The sequence below is a fragment of the Nannospalax galili genome, unplaced genomic scaffold (genome assembly GCF_000622305.1).
Source record: "Nannospalax galili isolate Female #2095 unplaced genomic scaffold, S.galili_v1.0 scaffold101, whole genome shotgun sequence".
Classification (NCBI taxonomy): Eukaryota; Metazoa; Chordata; class Mammalia; order Rodentia; family Spalacidae; genus Nannospalax; species Nannospalax galili.
The window spans coordinates 1,271,659-1,282,960 of record NW_008345700.1 but is presented as its reverse complement, the minus strand read 5'-3'; the positions used below and the strand labels follow the sequence as shown (position 1 = coordinate 1,282,960).

The window sequence follows — 11,302 nt, the reverse complement described above, 5'->3', positions numbered from 1 at the left end:
CATGTGAATTTCTTTTGTAGTTTCTGATTCTTGTGTGAGACTCAAACCTTCAAGTTTAGGTCTGCTTCTTTTTGTGAACTTTATGTGTCTTTGTGGTTTACTGTTTGGGCATAAAAAGCTGGTTCCTCTAAGCTTCCAGTTCTCTTTTTTGTTTTTATATTGGAGTTGCCAGATTGCTTTTGTCTTCAGGAGTTCCCACAGAGGCTCAAGTCAGATGAGGATCAGATGCTGTCAGGCTTTCTCCTAAGGTCTGGATCCCTCCAGGAATGATTTTGGCCTCAGGAATTTGGGGGTTGGATTGGCCTGGGAGCCGGGCCCAGGAAAGATGCTGGGCATCTATCTGGTGGCTGTGCCACTCAGAGATGCAAAGGAAGGTGGGGGTGTGAAGTAGCCCCAAGGGCTCCTGGGGACTGCACTGAGGAGCTGGGTTTGTACTGGAGAGAGGCCTGCAGGTCGGGGAGTGGACTGTGGGTCGTGCAGGCCCAGGAAAGCAGAGGGACGTGCACTCAAACTCCTTTGTTTAAAAAAATTGGAGCTCAAAGACAATTTTATTCAAGTTTAAAAGAAAATAAACACACATGGGGCTGGAGAGATGGCTCAGCAATTAAGAACACTGGTTGTTTTTGCAGAGGACCTGGGTTTGAGTCCCAGCACCCACATGGCAGCTAACAACTGTCCATAACTCCAGTTCCAAGGATCTGACGGCCTCTTCTGTCCTCAGTGGGCATTGCGTGACTCGGATGCACTTACCTACATGCAGGCAATACACTCATACACATAAAATTTTTTTAAAAAGAGAAAATAAGCACATTACAGACAAAGTTTCAATCCCAGCAGCTGCCCAGAGGAGGAGCATGGAGAAGAGAAGGAAAAAACCCTGCCACTCGAGTGAACAGGCACAGAGCTCAGCCACGTGGTGGACAAACAGCCATGTGCTGGGAGCAGAGCTTTAGAGTAAGGAAAGAAAGCCCAAAGTGAGAAAGAGGTTGCTTAGGCACTGGCCAACATCCAAAAGAGAGAGCCAAAGAGGAGAAAAAGGAACAGTTACTAACTCGGAAAGGCAGGTAGCCCAGCAGAACCTCATGGCAGGTCTGGAGCACCTGTGCTAAGGCAGGAATTCTGACAACAGTACTACATGATCTCATTAAAGGGCCAGTTGTTCCTCCTGTCTCCTTACCATGGTTTAAGATAAACACACCTTCCTAAGGTGGTTGATCTTCCCAACTGGATTACTCTTAAAGGAAGAGACAATGGCATGTCTCCACCTAGAGGTAGATTCCATTCTTTCCTGTAATAGGCCCCTTCTAAAGAGGTAACCCTAAAATTATTAAGAGTAGACCAAAATTGAGAAATAGATAAAACCCATTTTTATCATGAAATCTAGAAATCTAGTTCCAAAGCTATTCACCAGAAAGGAGTAGTAATGCCTGGGCCAGAATCAAACTCTTTTTATACAACTATATATTTAAATTAGTTTACACAGTAGTGGGTTTCCCTAAAGCCTTTCATATGTCCTCAACCCCTCCCCTATTCCTCACCTCATCCCCACTTAAATCTTTACCTTCCAGTATTTCCCCATCTGTTTTCATGTGTTCTATCCTGTTTTCCCCTTACAAGCTCTTTCCTTCCCCCACATCATGGGCCTTTTTATCTTCCTGACTTCTACAGACACTCCACTTAAACACAAATCTAAAAATTTAAAGCTAGGATCTGTATTTGAGAGAGAACTCGCAGCAAGTGTCTTTCTGGGCCTGGGTTGCCTTATTTAGTATAGTATTTTCCACTTCTACCCATTTTTCTGTGAGTTTCATCATTTCAGTTTCACAGCTGAGAATTTTTAGACTTTTACTGATCTGTTTTTTTTCTCCTCTCCCATATTAGGCCACTTGACTCTGTCCCACAATTCACAAAGTCTCATTTTTTGCCTTTTCCTTGAATTTGCTTTCTGTTTCAGTTTGGGCAGTGTGTTAGCTGTGTAACAAAATGCCTAAATAAACAATGTAAAAAAGAAAAGATTTGTTCTGGCTCACAGTTTCAGAGGGTGGTGGACATGGTGGGTAATGGGTCTTTTCTGAGCTGCTCTTTTTCTAGGATGAGTTATTAGGAATAGTTTATTCCTTTTTGGTCTTGCTTTTATGAGTTTCCTGTTAAGTCCAAAGAAGTGTTCTAAGTAAAGCTAACTATTCCTCACTCTTGCAGAAAGACTTTCCTGAGAATCCTGCCAATTGTCTACTGAACTCTGAGCTTTTCAAGAGTGGCTGCTTGGAGGAGGTGCAGTTCCTGGCTCTGTATGAGCATTGAACCCTGCTCCTCAGTCCTACCATGACTTTCTCCAGGTCATGGTAATTTCTTCAAATGCATACAGGGATCAGCCCTCTGCTGAGTAGTTACCTGTTCAAAGGGCTCAAATGTCTTCACCATTGTTAGGTTGGGAGCAGCTGTATACAGAGCAGCTGTATACATCCCAAGTGGGAGTAGAAACTTTCTTGTAGTAAATATCAATCCATCTGAAGCTCTGCCATGTGTTCTCCTTCAGTGAAATGGCTCATTGATCACTCGGCTTTGTCGGAGTCTCAGTCTGCTGCCCTTAGTTCTCCTTGTGCTCTCTGCTCACATGCACAGGGCATGGGCTTCCTCAAAGCTTGGCCACTTGTCTTTGCCTTGCTGGATCACAAATTCTGCCTGCTTCTCCACACATGGTTGTGTAGGCATCAGTGGTTTATGTCATGGTTCCTGCTCCCAAGTTTCTCTGGCTTGGGATCATTGCTAGGATTATAATGTGTTAACATGGCTGCATCTCTTCCCCACACTAACCTACCATGACCTGTACCTGAAGCATGAATTGGTCAGGAGGTTTTTACTTTCTGTTTAAATTCTTCTCCTCCACACTGGAGAGATGGCTCAGCAGTTAAGAACACTGACTGCTCTTGCAGAGGATCTGTATTTGATTCCCAGCACCCACATGGTGGCTAACAACCATCTGTAACTCCAGTTCCAAGGGGATCCAATGCCCTCTTCTGACCTTTGCACAGGTGCACCTACATACATTCAGGAAGAACACTCATACACATAAAATCATTCTTCTCTTCCTTCAACTCAGACCTCAGGGTTCACGCTTTTCGGTCCTTGCTTTGTGAGTCCTGTGTGAACGCACCCCATTTTTCACAAAGGCCTTCTCACAGGCAGACTGAGGACCTTTGCTCTCTCTGCTCTTGCCAGCAGCCACATTACTCCATCCAATACCTCTTATCACACGTGGGCTTAGATGTCCCTTCTAGTGTTTCCACATCAGCGGGGCCAGTTCTGCCCCGCGTCCTTATTTCACTGCAGAGCCACTCGTGACGCTGGCTCAGAATTGATCAACATTATGAAATTCAGAATATCTGACCTTTCACATCACGCTTTTCTTTATGCCCAGAGCTCTCATTTTTCTTTTAGTTTTTAAGGTTGCCACTATATTAATTGGAAATGTTCAAATCCCAGTGTTATCTAGCTTTTTTCTTTGATTTCTTTGTGAGGCCCTTTCTCCTTAGCTTTCTTTACTTTGCTGTGTTCTGTGCCTCCCTAGCCTGTTTGTACCAGCTTTTCAGTGCCTGGCTGGGTCGATGCCCATCCTGCTCTGACATGGCTCATAGTTCCTTGAGCCCTCATATGTTACCAGGCATTCAAGCCACTGCTCGTCCTTTGTCTGCCCTGAATCCCTCAACACACCCTCCAGCCCAGCCTCCTTCCCAGACTCTTATGATTTTGATTTCCACTTGGGAAGCCTTGTTTGATGCCTCTACCCCAGTCTACTTGGTCCCCCCTTTTTCCTATAAGCAGGGAGTGGAGCCTTCTATAGTTAAGGTCTGTGTCACTTATTCTCATTAAGCTTTAATGCCACTGGGCTGCTCCAAAATCCCTGTTTATCCTGTCTGAGATCTCTTCTTTCCAAATTGATGTTCTTCTATCCAAATGCAGTGTTTATCATCATGTGTATATGTCCTTAAATAGTAGGAGAGGCATTTGTTGTTTGCTATTGTGGGTCTCTCCCTCCCCACATGGGCCATTGGCCACTGACCCACGAGAACAAAGGGAACAGAAGTGACGAACAGGGTCAGGATGGCCAGTGAGCACGATGGAAAAGAACTTCCCGGAGTCAGTTTCAGTGATACAGCTCGTTTATTCAGTGGGGGTTAGGGAAAAATATAGGTGGAGGCAGCAGCCAAAGTTTTACATGATCGGTGCTCATACTATGCTTTATTTACATGTGGTAGGGGGATCCTATCATCCGACTATAGGGCAATGCCTAATTATCATATAGAAAAAACCCAGGGGCAGTTTTATTGCAGGTAACTATGCCAAAGGTCATGTTCCAAATAAGGCCAGACAATCCTTGCTTGGAGGCACTTTCCAGATAAGGTCAGGCAGAGAGCAGGAAGCCCCTGCTGAGAAAGGGAGTCCTCCATTTAGCACCGAGCTCCTTAGAGCTATCCGGACATGGTGCACTGCAGCCTTAGCAGCAGGGTCCCCCAACATGCTACTTTATTTTCTATTTTATTTTATTTTTTTGTCTTTTTGAGACAGGGTCTCTCTGTAGCCCCAGCTGTCCCAGAACTCACTATGTAGACCAGGGTGGCCTTGAACTCACAGAGATCTGCCTGCCTCTGCTCCCAAGTGCCGGGATTAAAGGCATGCACCACCACACCCAGCTTAAAGCATTTGTTGTTTGCTACTTTAAATTTTACATGAACACTAGTGTATAATACTCTTATACCACTTACTGTTTTCTCTTACTGTTTTTGAGATGTATCTGTGCTGACAGAAGCAGTTCTAGTCCATGCATCTCAGTGGCAATACAATATATCATTGTAGAAACACAGTAGATTATGTCCAGGTTTTCACTGTTAAAACAATGTCAAGGATGGGGGCTGGAGAGATGGCTCAGTGGTTAAGAACACTGACTAGTCTTGCAGAAGACCTGGGTTCAAATCCTAGCACCCATATGGCAGCTAACAACTGTCTGTAACTCCAGTCCCAGTGGCTCCGACAGCCTCTTCGGTCCTTCTTGGGCATTGCACGACACAGGTGCACTTACCTACATGCAGGCAATACATGCATACACATAAAATAAAAATAATAAATAAAATATTTTAAAAACAATGTTGAGGGGTTGGAGAGATAGCTCAGCAGGTAAACAAGCACAAAGGATCTGAGTTCTGTTCCCAGAACCCTTGTTAAAAAGGCTGGATGTGGTGGTATACACTTGTAATCCCAGCATGGAGGAGGAAGAAACAGGAGGGGGTCACTGACCAGACAGTCTAGCCTACTTAGGGAGCTTCAGACCAGAGGGAGATCCCCTCTCCAAGTGAAATAATGAAATAAAATATAAAAATAAAATTGAAAAGGCATACAGCAGCTGTCATACATGAATGTTGGAAACACAGCCTAGGCTTTCAGTTCTGTGTCCTTGGTCTCCTCTGACTCTCACTTTGAGTGGCCCCATTGGAGATGGACATCTGAGCCTCCTCCATGCAGCCCTGACCCAGCACACTCATTCCTTCCCACTTACCACCTTCACTCTCACAGCATCTGTCACTTGTGCTCACAAATGCATTGAAGGAAAGAGTAGAATTGGGAACTTGAGTCTTGCTATTCAAGTACTAAATACTGCTGACATGTCATGATGGGGAACATTTTACATTAGCTCTTAAAACTCATATGCACTAAATAAAGAGATCTCCTCCAGCACTTGCATGTTGGCATTGGCTGCTGGAGGTTGTGTGCATGGAGGTCTAGCATTTTCTGCTATAGTCACATGTGGATTTTGATGGATATACTGAATGAATTCTAGTTAAGTCTTTAGGATATTTTTGACAGTTAATGTGTTTTATGGAAGACCCTTTTACAATTTTAAGAAAAAAATGTTTTTTCAAAACAAAATAGTTAAAATACTTAATGTTTTGAAAACAATATTATGATTCTGCGGGCACTTTATCACCACTTGAAATTTCTACATAAGTGACAATTTCATTTTGAAGGACTTCTGGATGCTTTCCAGTTTTCATCTATCATAAATAAATCTGTGGATCACCAGGTGTGGTGGTACACGCCTTTTATCCCAGCACTTGGGAGGCAGAGGTGGGAGGATCTCTGTGAGTTCAAGTCCAGCCTGGTCTACATAGTGAGCTCCAGGACAGCTGGGACTACAGGGAGACCCTGTCTCAAAAAGACATAAATAAATAATAAATAAATAAATATCTGTGGATCAATGTACAGGTTTTTATGTGAGATTGCATCTCCATTTTTCTAAGTGCTGATGATGGCAATTGTCAAATCATGTGTTCTTAAATGTATGGTTGAATTCTATACATTAATATTTTTGTATGCATGAAGGCTACTGATCTGTATTTTGGCTTCAGGGTAAAACTAGTGTTATAAAATGAATTGGGAAGTGTCCTTTCCTCTTATGTGTTTTGGGCAATATTGTGTGGAATTTTAATTCTCTAAACATTTGGTGGAATCCTCTGATGAAAATACCTGGGCCAAAAGCAATACCCTTAACTGTTGCAGAGCTTTTCACATTGTCCATGTTGTACTGCGCATCTTTGTCCAGGCTGTGAAGTCCTTGAGGCTGCTCATGGTGGTCTCTAGTCTTTCTGTGACTTTGGTGTCTGCAGTGATGTGCACCAGTTAATCCTTGATGTTGGTCTTCTATCTCTTCTCTCTTCTCTCTTTGTCTATCTAGCGGGGAGTGTCGCTGGTCCTGTGGTCTTCTCAGATAACCAGCTATTTGCTTCACTGAATCCTCTGTCCCAGCCGTAGTGCCTGTTCTGTCTCCGCTCTCCCGCTGGATTTGCATTTGTGTTGCTTTTCTTCTTCTAGTTTCTTAAGGTGAGAGCTTAAATTGTTACTTAAGGCTTTCTCTACTCTGTGCATGAAGTTTCCGTGCTATGAGCTTCCCTCACAGAGCTGCTGTAGCTATGTCCTGTCCCACACAGTTTGGTAAGTTATATTTTGTCAAAGAAAAAATATATCAGACAGACTTAAACAGATCGGAAAGTCTTTACTCAAGACTATTGCAGTAGGGAGGAGAGACTAAACTCAACTACAGACACAGGAGAGATTAGAGCACATGGGAGGGTTAGGGGTCAGTGCAGAGCAAATTACTAAGAGGACCTTGGCTAGGGGAATTCTTACTAGACTTGGCCGCAGTCTTTTCTGGGGTGTTTGACAGGGTAGCATGCTGGTTGTCTAAAAGTTTCTGGCTTTTGTTGGAGAAGTTTTTTCTGTGGCCATTGGCTTCTCTGGCATGGAGTCTGAGATGTTAGGCAAGAAGAACTGTGACGCTGTCTAATTTTACGGATCTTGTATCCCTGGCCAATATTCTTCTGTCCAGTTTTCAGTTTCCTTTATCATTGCTATGTGCTTAGTACATAGGGCTAAATGTGCCTAATGGCAGGAGTGGAGAAAATACATTCACACCGCTTTCCTGGAAGCAGAAGTCTCCTTGTCAGCAGGTTTAACTGAATAAAGTACTTCCTAGCACAAAGATGGTTTTGAAATACCATCTGATATTTATTCATTCCTGCCCCTCTTACTATTGAGAGACTGCCAAGCACTGGGCTAAGGCCTCCGTCTCCTTACAGAGAGGGGACAGCTGAGAATAAAACGTCCTGCTCAGCTCTGGCTCCCAATTGGAACTCAAGAAAGAGCACAGCAGAAAGAAGAATGTCAAGGCTGAGTATGGCGGCGCTTGCTTTAATCCTAGTGCTTGGGAGACAGATCTCTGGGAGATCCTCCATGGTGAGTTCCAGACCACCAGCTGGAACTACAGGGAGACCCTGTCTTAAAAAGACGAAGGAGGAGGAGGAGGAGAAGGAGGAGGAGGAGGAGGAGGAGAGGAAGAGAAGAAAGAGGAGGAGAAGGAAGAGGAGGAGGAGAAAGAGAAGGAGAAAGAGGAGGAGGAAGGGGAACGGAAGGAGGAGGAGGAGGAGGAGGAGGGAGAGAAAAGAGGAGGAGCATCAGACTCTAGAGATCTGAAAGCTTTTACTTTGTAGTTTTTATGGAGTACAGAACTTTATTAAATAGCCAGAATTGAGTCAGTAGTGTATAAGAAATAGAAAAATCAGTAGTGATTTTTCCCCACTAGAGTAACTAATATAAAACATCATAAAAAGGTCAAAAATAGTAGAATTGACTATAAAACTGCATGTATCCATTTGGAAAATATGCTTATGAGAAAAATATCAGTGGCCTGGTAAACAAGTAGACCAAAGTCATGTTTCAGTGGCTGAAAGTTTATAATGCTCTGAGTGCATTTAGTGGTGCTCGTGTATACCTATGTTTAAGGCTCTCCACTTAGGATCAGATAACCTCTCAGGGAGCTAGTCCCTGGAGAAAATGATTCTCCTTCCTTCAGCATCCTTTGATTGCCTGGAGCTCTTCTTCGTAAGATGGGACCCCATAAAATTTCTCCATCTACCTCATCGTGTCAACTGGTTTTGTCTTTCTACAGATCTTGTTAGACTACCACACTGTGGAGCTTCCATGGGTGCAGCTTCCTACCATGTCTACAGTGCATTAACTAGCAGCAGGTGTCTCGTCCCTCTTTTGCTCTTACATTCTTTCTGCCCCCTTTTCCTTGATGTGCCCTGCACTTTAGGTGTAGAGGTTGCATTATAGATGTGTCACTTAGGGCTGGGCACCTCACAGTCACTTATTGTCTGCATTTGATAAGTTGTGGAACTTTTTACTAGTCTCCATCTGTTACAAGAGGCTTCTTTGATGAGTGGTAAGAGGTATGCTTGTCTGCAAATATAAGGATATGTATTTAGAATATAGTAAGAAATTATGTTGGTCTAGGGAGGTGACAGAAGTAGGTTTTTCTCTAGGGTCTATGACATCTTTAGCCATGTGTACTTGACTAGGTTTACATCCCACAGTGCCACACATGGTTTCCCTCTTATTGAGCAGGTTTTACGTCCAATTAGACAGCTGTTGATTACTCCCAAGATAAAAGTACTGTTACTGCACCACAAGAGATAATTTGCTAGGCCAGTTGTTGTGGTTGGTAGGCTTTACAAGTAGATAGGACCATTGATTGTTTTTTCCTCCCTGGTAGCTTGCATAGTATTTTCTGATATTATGAGAGATGGTCTTCAGGGAGGAGGCTTCCAGTTCAGTTCCAGCTCAGTTGCTCCAAGCCATGTCTGAAGCATGTCATATCTTTAGCAATACAGTCCTACATTCAAGTTCTGGGAGACAATCAAGGGCTGTGGCAATAGCCTGTGTTAATTTGGGAGTCTCTTGGCCTACCCTGACCAACAACTTGAAGAGAGGTTTCCTTTACTTGGCACTGTGATTTTTGTTACATAGCCTTCAGCGATATACATGCACTCACATCTATCTTATGTATATTCTTTCAGTAGGCTTATTAAATACATTTCCCTTTGGGTTTTCATACCACCTAAGTATTATTTACCTCTTTCCTCTCTCTCTGCTTGTATAGTCCTCCCTCCTCAGTTAAGTACCCCTATTTTCCCCATTTCCCCCTTGATAATGCCTATCTCCTACTACCCCCTTCTCTTGAGCTTTTTTTTTTTGAAACAGAATCTCTCTGTAGCCCAAACTGCCTGGGACTCACTATGCTTCTATCTTGCAGAGATCCTCCTGCCTCAACCTCCTAAGTGCTGGAGAGGATACTTTTGACTGCTAAGGTGTCAAGAGAGGACAGTGGAGCTGAGCTTGGCAGGCTGGGAAGAAGAGTGTGCTCTGAAACGGCCCTAGCTCTACCCTCTGGGCTATAAACCAGGGTTAAGGGAACAGCCAGAGGAAGCAGACGGCCCTCCATGGGTGCTGCTCCTGGGGCCTGGGGCTCTGTCTCCCAGCCCCTAAGCTTAGAGGAGGCAGTCATTCCAGCAGAACCAAGCCAACACATAGCATATATTTTACAAGTGGGGCCTGAAATTGTTCTGCCAAGGCTCTAGGAAAGTAAGAGCTGATGGGTCCTGTATGCCTCTGGTATGGAAATGAAGGCCCCCACATCTGCCCATTTCTGTCTGCACCTTGGAGAGCTGTGACAAGGACAGTCTAAGGCCAGGTTCATAGGGCACAGAGTTTCAGAACGCAGTGGTGTCACTACAGCCAAATCCAGAGCCAGTATGGTAGAAGAGAGACATCAGACCTTGGCTACAGTGATCTCACAGACTGCAGTCTTGTTGCAGACATTTCACCCACAGAAGCAGACAGGATAGGGAGCCCAGGCAGAAGGCAGCAGAGCCAACAAGTTCAGGAAGGTCCTGCTTCCTGCTGGCATGGACCACCCTTGCTGCTATCATGGGATCATAAGGGCACCACATCACCACCACAGATGCCACTTTGGGAAGGAGAAGCACAAATGGAGGGGGAATGATGGGGACAGGGGAGGACAGATGAGCCACACTGACCATGTGCTCTTCCCCAAAGCCGTAATCTGAGTTTAAAATACTGATGATTTATGTATTCCTTTAGCTGGGTTAACACAAAACTAGACTCAAATTGATCTGAGCAGTTAAAGATATTTCTCAGTCTACCTGTGTGAGAAACTTCACACAAGTTTAGACTGGTGGCCTAAGTCATAGGGTCAGGTCCAGCTTCTCTGTCTCCTTTGCCCGGTACCTATTGCCACTATCTACATAGTCCTAGCAGATCTTAGAGATCTTGCTCAGTTTCTCTCTAGTGTGAAGGAAAGATGGTTCTCTGAAGCTTCTGTGAAAGTACAAGGAAGGGCCTTTATCAGATGCCCTCAGCAGACAGCAATGGAGTCTGCTGGCTGGCTTAAAAGTGTGTGTGGCGGGAGTGGCAGGGCATTCAGCAACAATCAGAGGTCATTTTCTAACGAAGAGGAAGAGACTGCTGCATGGCCCCAGACAGCCAGAACCCTCCATGGGCAGCAAGATTAATTTTTTTCTACCAATTGAAACACGGTCTCACTGTGTAGTCATGGCTGGCCAGAAACTCCCTATATAGACCAGGCTGGCCTCAGACTCCCAGAGATCTAGCTACCTCTGCCTCCTGAGTGCTAGGATTAAAGACATATGCCACCACACCTGACCAAGAGTTGTAAAATTAACACCTACTCCGAAAAGTTGAGTTTAACTTAACCAATATCCCTTTGAATGTATCTGAAAAAGGAAAAAGGGTCATTTATCCCTTATCTTAGTAGTTTTAATAGGAAATCAGTTATGCTGTCTTCCGAGACAGCATGAATTCCTGTTGTTATTTGATGAGGATTCTTTTTATTTATTCCATTTTATTTTCTGTGAATGAATGTTTTAATCCT

General features: G+C 44.1%; 1 protein-coding gene across 1 annotated transcript in view; it reads left to right on the top strand.

Moving 5' to 3' along the window:
• Poln (DNA polymerase nu) overlaps positions 1 to 11,302 on the top strand; it is a 206,576-nt gene that overhangs the window by 87,860 nt on the left and 107,414 nt on the right. The gene's annotated exons all lie outside the window — the stretch shown is intronic.